Source organism: Salmo salar, chromosome ssa11, assembly GCF_905237065.1.
Source record: "Salmo salar chromosome ssa11, Ssal_v3.1, whole genome shotgun sequence".
NCBI classification, from domain to species: domain Eukaryota; kingdom Metazoa; phylum Chordata; class Actinopteri; order Salmoniformes; family Salmonidae; genus Salmo; species Salmo salar.
This window is the reverse complement of record NC_059452.1, coordinates 43,875,435-43,885,639: the sequence shown is the minus strand read 5'-3', so window position 1 is coordinate 43,885,639 and position 10,205 is coordinate 43,875,435. Positions and strand designations below refer to the sequence as shown.

The 10,205-nt window shown below is 40.1% G+C and overlaps 1 long non-coding RNA gene across 1 annotated transcript; it reads left to right on the top strand.

Annotated features, from left to right (window-relative positions):
- Positions 1-6,073: 6,073 nt before the first annotated feature.
- Positions 6,074-9,835, top strand: LOC106593470 (uncharacterized). Its single transcript, XR_001325890.2, has 3 exons — positions 6,074-6,443; positions 7,776-8,005; positions 8,962-9,835. It is a non-coding gene; the product is annotated as an uncharacterized lncRNA (long non-coding RNA).
- The last annotated feature ends 370 nt before the right edge of the window (positions 9,836-10,205 follow it).

The following is a 10,205-nucleotide window of genomic DNA, read 5'->3' as shown; positions in this document are numbered from 1 at the left end:
TTATTGTTTTTACCATCAAGGACCACTTTGGAAGCAAGCGTTTTAATTAATACTTTCAAGTGATATCCTCTGGGGCCACATTGTACATTTTGTTGTACATGTCTTTTACCCCAAATAAATTAAATGTAAAAACAAAATCTTCCTTTATATAGTTTGATTGGCAACAGCTAGTCTTACTGAGGTCCGACACATAACGAAAAAGACAGACAAAATACTTTACAATTTACATATATTTAAAAACATTAACTTGTGTGTGTGTGTACGCATCTATCAGTTACACATACAGTACCTGTCATAACATACGCACATCAAGTAGGCCACATGGAGGAGAAGCATTGTGCCGTGATGTGTTGCTTTATTTGTTTTTTGAAACCAGGTTTGCTGTTCACTTGCACTATAAGATGGAAGGGAGTTCCATGCACTCATGGCTCTGTATAATATTGGACGTTTCCTTTAATTTTTTCTGGACCTGGGGACTTTGAAAAGACCCCTGATGGCATGTCTGGTGGGGTAAGTGTGTGTGTCAGTGCTGTGTGTAAGTTGACTATGCAAACAATTTGGAATGTACAATGTTTCTTATAAAAACAAGAAGTGACATAGTCAGTCTTTCCACAACCCAAGAGAGACTGGCATGCATAGAATTTATATTAGCCCTTTGATTACAATGAAGAGCAAGACTGTAGTTGCTAATGCTTATATGGTTGAATTATCAGCATACATGGACACATGCTTTGTTAAATGCCAGTGGCAGGTCATTGGTAAAAATAGAAAAGACTAGAAGGCCTAGAGAGCTGCCCTGTGGTACACCACACTTTACATGTTTGACCTTAGAGAAGCTTCCATTAAATAAAACCCTCTGAGTTCTATTAGAGAGATAGCTCTAAATCCACGATATGGCAGATGTTGAAACGCCATAACACATACGTTTTCTCAACAACAGGTTATGGTGGGGGCGGCAGGTAGCCTAGTGGTTAGAGCATTGGGACAGTAACCGAAAGGTTGCTAGATTGAATCCCCGAGCTGACAAGGTAAAAATCTGTCGTTCTGCCCCTGAACGAGGCAGTTAACCCACTGTTCCTAGGCCGTCATTGTAAATAAGAATTTGTTCTTAACTGACTTGCCTAGTTAAATAAAGGTTTTAAAAAAAACTGTACAGCTCCCACAATATTCTTATTATAAATTTCATTCAACCAATCATCAGTCATTTGTGTCAGTGCAGTACATGTTGAGTGCCCTTCTCTATAAGCATGCTGAAAGTCTGTTGTTAATTTGTTTACAGAGAAATAGCATTGTATTTGGTCAAATACATTTTTTCCCCAACAGTTTGCAAAGAGCTGGCAGCAAGAAAGGTACACGTTAGAACCAGTAAAGGCTGCTTTACCACACTGATGGAAACTGGTCCAAAATATCAAAAAGGCGGACTGCACGGCTATGTTGACTTAAATAAATGTTAAATAAAGTAACAGGGTTGAAGTTTATCTTAAATCAGCCAATCAATAAAACTGACATTTCTGTGAAACTGTGTTTTATTTGTGGATTTTGAAAATAAAGTCACAAAATAAAGGTGTCAATTTGTTTGTCTACATGTCATTTTAAAAACAATGATGATATTGGACTAAACCTACAAATATGAGTAAAGGCAAACATCATGATAAGCTTGCAAGCTGAGTTTTAATAAGACATCCGATTACCACTTTGCATTAAGAACGGTTGGTTTTATTATAGCTAATAAATAACCAAATCATTGATGGTTCAATAGATAAAACAAATGCATGTCGCTCATCTGCCCCTGCAGCATACGCGTGCGTCATCACACTCCCTCATCTGATTGGTTGTTTCCCACTAACTGTAAACCGGCATACACGTAATCACACTCCCTCATCTGATTGGTTGTTTCCCACTAACTGTAAACCGGCATACACGTAATCACACTCCCTCATCTGATTGGTTGTTTCTCACTCACTGTAAACCGGCACACGTGACATCACACTCCCTCATCTGATTGGTCGAGTAGGTGGGACTTCTGCCTTTGGCTGTGGTAACCAAAGACTATGCATATACTGACAAGAAACATGTCTCTCCGCCATAACAATGGGAGTCTTTTTTTTTTTTGTATAATTTATTTAATTTAAATTTTTTATTTTTTTAAGTTTGCACAAATCTTTATTTAACTTGCTGTAAATAACAGTAACACAATGGGAGTCATTGTCCTCAAAGCGGCATCTGCGGACTGTCTAGCTCCCACCTATCCTTTCTTCGGATTGGTGGATACATCTCTTTATTGTAATCCTTTTTGAATATTCGATGAGGGTTGATGACATCAACCGCCTATATTCAATGGAGAGAGATGCTATTTTACTAGCCTCATTCCATATGCATAGCCATCTCGAGACAACTTTGACATAAAGTGTTTTTTCAAAGTTGCCAGGATTTCACGTGTCCTACTTATATCAGAACACTCATAACAACTTAAGCATTACGAAACTTCTATTAGATCAAATAAACCTCACCGAGCAAATAAACCATTCATTTTTCTGTTGACCAAATTCGACACTTTCATTGACCTCCATTCAAAAACTCCTTGCTTGGTGGGCGAAACAATACACCGCCACCTGCTGGAGGGAGACAGATTTTCCGCCGAGTTGGAGTTCTCTCTTCCTCTTCGATGGTAAATAGTGAAGACTTTTTATATCTCAATGGTTGCCTCAAACAATTTTCAAATAGGGCTCCGACAAAGATGATCTATTATATTGACAAGACGGTTGAGTGACCGCTATAACAAAGGAAATACATGTCCTCAAAGATGGAAGGCAGGGAGAGGAGGCGAGATCAGGTGGGACCATTCTAGCCAATGAGAGGGCAGATGCGTGTATGAACAAGAGGCGCAACTCCGATATATAGTTGCTTTTTTCAAAGTTGCCAAAATGCCACGTGTGTCCACTTCTATCAGTGCCTCCTTAACAACCTAAACATTACAAAACATATATTCAATCAAATAAGGCTGACATAGCAAATTAGCAATTCAATTTTTTGTTGACCAAATTCACAATCTCTCATTGACCTCCATACAAAAATTCCTCACTTTGTGGTCTTATTTTCGTGGACACAGTTTGGGCTGAGTAATCCCTCTCGCTTCTTCTCTGGCTCTGACGAGAGGTTCCGGAAATGGATTCTCAATCCTTGTAAATGCAGTGGTGGTCGGTGCCGTTTAGGATGAGGGAGGACGATTATTGTTTTCATAAGCATGGCCTTATTTCTATTACACCATATTGGATGACTGTCATTCATATTCCATTCACCCAGCGCAATGTAACATCGATACATCGATCGTTTAGGCTACTACATGATACTCAAAATTTCCCTATACCCATCATGAGGTTGCTACAACCTAGCCTTTAAATTAACGTTTACAATGTAGGTGCACAGGTCGAGAGAAAAATGTGAGTAATCAAGGTGACAGACAGTGACACATTCAATACCACCTTGCACACTCTTGCCTGCATCTAGCTGATAGAGGGTGTAATCATTTGTCCAACAGTTGCAAACAAGAGTTTCTATTGGACAAATTCAGGTATGTTTATCCCCGTTTCGTTCCGTTTAAGAAACATTTCAACAGAATCGGCAGAATAAATACACCCCTGATTACACGCAAATACAGTTCACTTTCATAGCAGCCACACACAAACAGCATGAACATTTAGCTTTTTGCATAATTCCTTTTCACATCTACATGCTTTCCTCCTCTCACCTTTTCAGTTTGCTTGTGGACTTCAGTGCACAACACATCAGCTGTCTGTGACCAGGTGAAAAAAACTTCCAAACCTTCATATCATAACCGCTAACAGCTACACACAGCCTACATCGTTGTCACCATATTAGCTAATAACGTCATAGTCAACATAGCTACTAGAACTAACACGTTAGTTAACCCTTTACAATCATGCAGTAACGGTGTACAGTTGGCAAGCAGTTACACTGGCGGCCCCGGTGGCAATAAATTAATAAAACCAAAAGCTTACCTTGACTTGGAAGAGTTCCAGTGTTGGATAGCCATAGCCAGCTAGCTAACATAGCATCCCTCTCTGTTTGAGCCGGGTGTTGGAGTAGGCTAAACTAGCTAGCTGCATTCGCTAGCTTAGTGAAAGTGAAAAGAATACAACTAAATATAGCTAGCTCTCTTTCTCTCACTCTCTCTCGCTTCTACTTAATTTGTAAATAAATAAATGAGTTCAAAACTGTTCAACTATTGTCTTTCTCTCTCTTAGAGTCAACTATTCACCACATTTTATGCATTGTAGTGCTAGCTAGCTGTAGCTTATGCTTTCAGTACTAGATTCTCTGATCCTTTGATAGCGTGGACAACATGTCAGTTCATGCAGTAAGAGCTGTGATAGGTTGGACGACATCCTCCGGAAGTTGTCATAATTACTGTGTAAGTCTATGGAAGGGGGTGAAAACCATGAGCATCCTAGGTTTTGTATTGAAGTCAATGTAGCCAGAGGAGGACGGAAACTAGCTGTCCTCCGGCTACACCCCGGTAATACCCTACAGAGTGCTGTTTAGGCTACTGTAGATCTTCATTCCAAAACAATGTGTATTAATCAATTATTTAGTGACGTGAATATATTTAGTATAGTTTTATGTAAAAAGGATAACTTTTTTAATGTTTCACTATTTCAAAAAAAAAATGAAATTCACTGAGGAGGATGGCCGTCTGAGGAGCCTCCACTGAACCCGTGGTGATATAAAATATTAGCAATAGCGATATTACTGTGCAATGTACACATTCTATTTTCTGGATAGGTATTTTAAGTATCAGCCAACCACATCGTGTTGTCAAGAGTAGTACGCTAATGCCCAGTTTTCTGGGACATTTTAGTGACAGAGGGCATGGGTAGGAAGGCCCCACTTGCATACAACCACACACACACACACACACTCATGAAGAAGTTTCACATTCACTTACACACAGAGCACAATGAAGAATGAACATTGAGAGGGAATTGACATCGATTAAAGAAAAGAAGAAGAAACTAATTGGGACTAGAATTTTGTAAAATAATAATGTAAAGGTTAAATATGTTAAATGTTAAAGGTTGAAAACATGGGGAAATATAAGGTGGGAGATATTAAAGGGTGATTAGGAAATATACAGTAGGAGATATTAAAGGGTGATTAGGAAATATACAGTAGGAGATATTAAAGGGTGATTAGGAAATATACAGTAGGAGATATTAAAGGGTGATTAGGAAATATACAGTAGGAGATATTAAAGGGTGATTAGGAAATATACAGTAGGAGATATTAAAGGGTGATTAGGAAATATACAGTAGGAGATATTAAAGGGTGATTAGGAAATATACAGTAGGAGATATTAAAGGGTGATTAGGAAATATACAGTGGGAGTGTCATGACTTCTGCTGAAGTAGATGCCCCTCCTTGCTTGTGTGGTGCTCGGCGGTCGACGTCACCGGTCTTCTAGCCATCATTGATCAGTTTTTCATTTTCCATTGGTTTTGTCTAGTCTTCCTACACACCTGGTTCCAATCCCATTAATTACATGTTGTGTATTAACCCTCTGTTTTCCCTCATGTCCTTGTCGGTGATTGTTTGTGATGTTATGTAAGTGTGTATTTTGTATCGGTGTGCGACGGGTTATTTTTACCCATGTTATTTTTGTACTTTGGTTTTGGAGTTTGTTGTTTGTTATTAAATTCTCCAGTTTAACCAATTTGGTTTCTCCTGCGCCTGACTTCGCTGCCACCGACATACAGGATTATGACAGGGAGATATTAAAGGGTGATTAAAGTAATTAAAGCAATGGGATGTTATAATGTTGAAATGTTTAAAATATTAGAAGTTTAGGATGTAAGGGGGGTTAGGAGTTAGGTAGGGGTTAATAAGTTAGGTTGGAGTGAGATTATTATTGAGTGGAGTAAGGAAGGTTGTTTAAAAATGTATGTTTTAAAAGTTAAAGTTAATGAAGTATATAAAAGGGTGCTAGTTTGATCCAGAAAGGTCAGAGCAGCCAGGAGGTTGAACCGTACGTCCTGCTTAGGTGAGAAAACGGCGGGTGTTAGGTGGTGCTGAAAAAACAACCTTTTGAGCAATGCCCGCTTTGGGTGTGACCCACTGAGTGTGTAATTTGAGCATGTGTTAGCCACAAAGAGTTAGCAGAAAGGAAGGAGGTTAGCAGGCATGCTAGAAGAACCGGTCACCTGCAGGAAGAAGATATTTGCTGTAGCTTTTTAGCTTAAATTATATCTAGATTTGTATTGTATTCATATTTTTATTGTACTTAAAGTAAAATTATAGGAGGAATTCTTAAGGTTACCTCATTGATAGAAGTGTGTTAAAGTAGTTGTTAGAGGTTTTTTTACAGCGTCTGAGGGACTGATCATCCTGAGGCGTGAGACAAAAAACTGTTTATGAAGTTGTAGAAGGTAAGAAAACGTTTTTCTTGTTATTGAATGTTGTGCTAAAATTGTAATAGACCACGAAAAAAATGGGGTTTAGTTAAGGGCACTGAAGGTGCCTATCAATTTAATTCACTGTTGATTTTCTGAACCCCTGTGTCGTCATAGTCTCACTAAACACTCACTAAACCCTAAACCTCAACTCAAATTTGTAATAAATAATGTGGAAATTGAGCAAGTTGAGATGACTAAACTGCTTGGAGTAACCCTAGATTGTAAACTGTCATGGTCAAAACATATTGATGCAGTAGTAGCTAGGATGTGGAGAAGTCTGTCTCTAATAAAGTGATGCTCTGCAGCACTATCTACAAGGCAGGTCCTACAGGCCCTGGTTTTGTCACACCTTGACTACTGTTCAGTCATGTGGTCATGTGCCACAAAAAAGGACTTAGGAAAATTGCAATTGGCTCAGAACAGGGCAGCACTGCTGGCCCTTGGATGTACACAGATAGTTAATATTAATAATATGCATGTCAATCTCTCCTGGCTGAAAGTGGAGGAGAGATTGACTTCATCACTACTTTTATTTATGAGAGGTATTGACATGTTGAATGTACCGAGCTGTCTGTCTAAACTACTGGCACACAGCTCGGAGACCCATGCATACCCCACAAGACACGCCACATCAAGTAACGGACGCAAGCAGTTATTTTAGATTTAAAAAACAGATGAAAAAAACAATGTTTGCGAAACACAAACATTGGCACACACACACACACACACACACACACACACACACACACACACACACACACACACACACACACACATGGATTTAGTACTGTAGATATGTAGTAGTGGTGGAGTAGGGGCCTAAGGGCACACAATGTGTTGTGAAATCTATGAATGTATTGTAATGTTTTTAAAATTGTATACACTGCCTTAATGTGGCTGGACCCCAGGAAGAGGAGCTGTTGCTTTGGCAGCAGCTAATGGGGATCCATAATAAATACAAATACAAGTGCATGGCATTTTACTCTAGGTTTCTGAAATAGACTTGATTAATTGAGGATTTTTAGCATCTGGTGAACTAGTCTATCGGGAACCCGAGTGGCTGGTATAAAGTAACCTAACCGGAGACCCAACTAGAGGTACTAAGTGGTAGGACTCATAGGGAGGGGTGTCTCAGGGCTAAAATGTGTAAAAACCTGTTTTTGCTTTGACATTATGGGGTATTGTGTGTAGATTGATAAGGGAAAAAAACTATTTAATCCATTTTAGAATAAGGCTGTAACGTAATAAAATGTTGAAAAAGTCAAGGGGTCTTAATACTTTCCAAATGCACTGTACTTTGCCAAGGTGTACGGCCTGTCGGACGACCTGGCCAATCAACTGTGGATAGTGCTGCAGCACGCCATGGGCAAGGCTGGAGGCCGCAGCGAAGCTGGTGCAGTGCTTCCCAACACATTACAACACCTTGATAGGTTTTCAAGCTCTACCACAATACTGTGTCCACTGGCTGCAGAGGACATGACGGCCAACAACATTGTGTCCCTTCTCACCTGGTTCCTCAATTAATACTTACAAAAGTAAGTCTATACTACCCTCTCTGTGACTCGTACAGACAATTGTAAATGGTTTAGATAAGATTTTACATGAATCAAAGGGCAGTACAGAATAAAGCCAATGTCAAAGCCAAATAAATGATTTTCTTAAAACTCCAGATCTAACTGGGTGATCAGTAAATCATGGGATTTATGTCTGTTACTAGGTCTTAGCAGGTGAATGATTTATTTTCAAATGATTATACTAGCTAGCTATGGCTCCATACAGAATTAAGCTAGCGTTTTGATAGCTTGCAAAATAACTTTACTTAATCGATTTTGGGAGCTAGTATCAGACTACAACGTTAGTTACAAACCCTTAATAACAATGACTTGGATAATAACTTGCCAAGTTAAATAAAGGTAAAAAAAAAAACATTTGCTTCCAAAATGTATTACAAAGAAGAAAAAAAGACTTGCTACCTAGCCATAAAAGAAAGGCATTTAAACGTACCCACTATGACAGCTAACAGCTAGGATTCATTGGTGGACATTGGACAATCAGTCTGTGGTAAACTGGTGATGCAAGTCGTGATTGACAGGTGGTTGCGCTAGACAACACGGCCCATGTGAGCTGTCACCAACCAACCAACCAGTGTAGAGTATGCTGGTCTATGAAAACCAAATCTAATTGGTTATAAGAAACAGGTCCCACCTCTCAGAGCTTCTGCTCCTCTCTCCTTACTTGCACATCTACAAATATTTTTGTCACAGTAGGGCGCTAAAGTACTGCCAAAAGTCTGAGTGTGCAAAATTGACATGCACAGGTGTAATTATTGTTTACAAATATGAACTTACAAGTTAGCGAATGCGATTACAACTACACTTTTTCCCCCCTTCATGTTCACAACTCATCAGTTACACACTTGAAAATTGTGTTTACAACTACAAATCTATTGTACATGCTCAAATCATTATGTCAATGATTTACATCCATACAGGTTTATCTGCCCAGCTTAGACCACTGAGGTATAATAACAACTGGAGACTGCGTCCAAGATGTCCAACCTTAGTTTTTCAAGGTAATCTACTAGCGTTCGTATACGCCGATACATGGACTGTCTATATCTGGGTTGTATCCAGGTTATAAGGAGCAACATCTCATGTGCACTAGCATCAAGTTCCGGTCATAGCAACTTTGATCAAGGGAGGAGGAAATGGCATCCCTTGAGAGGGCAAGAACGAGATGTATGTTAGGAGAAGTGCAATATTATCACAAGGAGATGTATACGTGGAATACCGAGGAATGGAAGGAAAGAGGTAGAGGATGAAGAGAGTGAGGGAGGCAGAGGGTGGGATTGAATCTGTTAAAGATGTTGGGAAAAAAGGTAGATGTTAGGTCGAAGGAAGGCTGGTGGCAAGTGCAAACAGAGTGAGCCGTACGCCGGATCCAGTTCCGGAGGCAAAATGGAAGCGAATGAGGGCGAATTACCAGAGGTGGCAGGTTTGGTGAGGTTCTTGGAGCCCGAGCCTTGCACCGATGGTCAGGATAAAGATGAGTCTGTGATGGTAGGAGTAACATTTTTGGAGAAAGTGGACCCCTGCCTTTAGGCTGATTCATATGTGGTTTCAGGGTGCGTGAAAATGGAGTTGGGTGCTGAGGAGTCGGTTGAAGGTAACCCGAAGTGGGCTTGTGATAATTGTTTGTGTTTCTGTTGGTCAGAGGGAGTCGGCACTCTCCGCCACACGAATAAGGACAAGAGCGGTGACTTTCTTTTCTGTCAAGAACAGGGCGCCATTGAAAGGAGTGATTACTGGGGTAGCAGGACATGTGAAGGTGAACCAGATGAAGGGGAAGATTCCCGGTGTTTGTGATGCTCGTCGTTTGGTGCGACGCAGACAGGGTGGCGTGAGTATTGAAACAGAAGAGTCATTGTCTGTTCTTTTGAGTTTTGATGTTGAGTCTTTGTCCGACAAAGTGATGTTAGGATATTTCAGTTATCCCGTACGAGATTTTGTGGCGAATACATTACGTTGTTACAGGTGTCAAGCTTACGGGCATGTGGCAGCAGTGTGTAGGAGGGTGGTTACCTAGGTGTGTAGAAGGGCATGAGACAAAGGAATGTGTAGTATATGTAGAGAAGCAGTATATGTTAATTGTAGGGGTGCTCATGGTGCAGGGAATCAGAAGTGTCCAGTGCGAGAGAGGCAGGTTGAGGTCACCAGGGTTAGAGTAGCGTCGTAT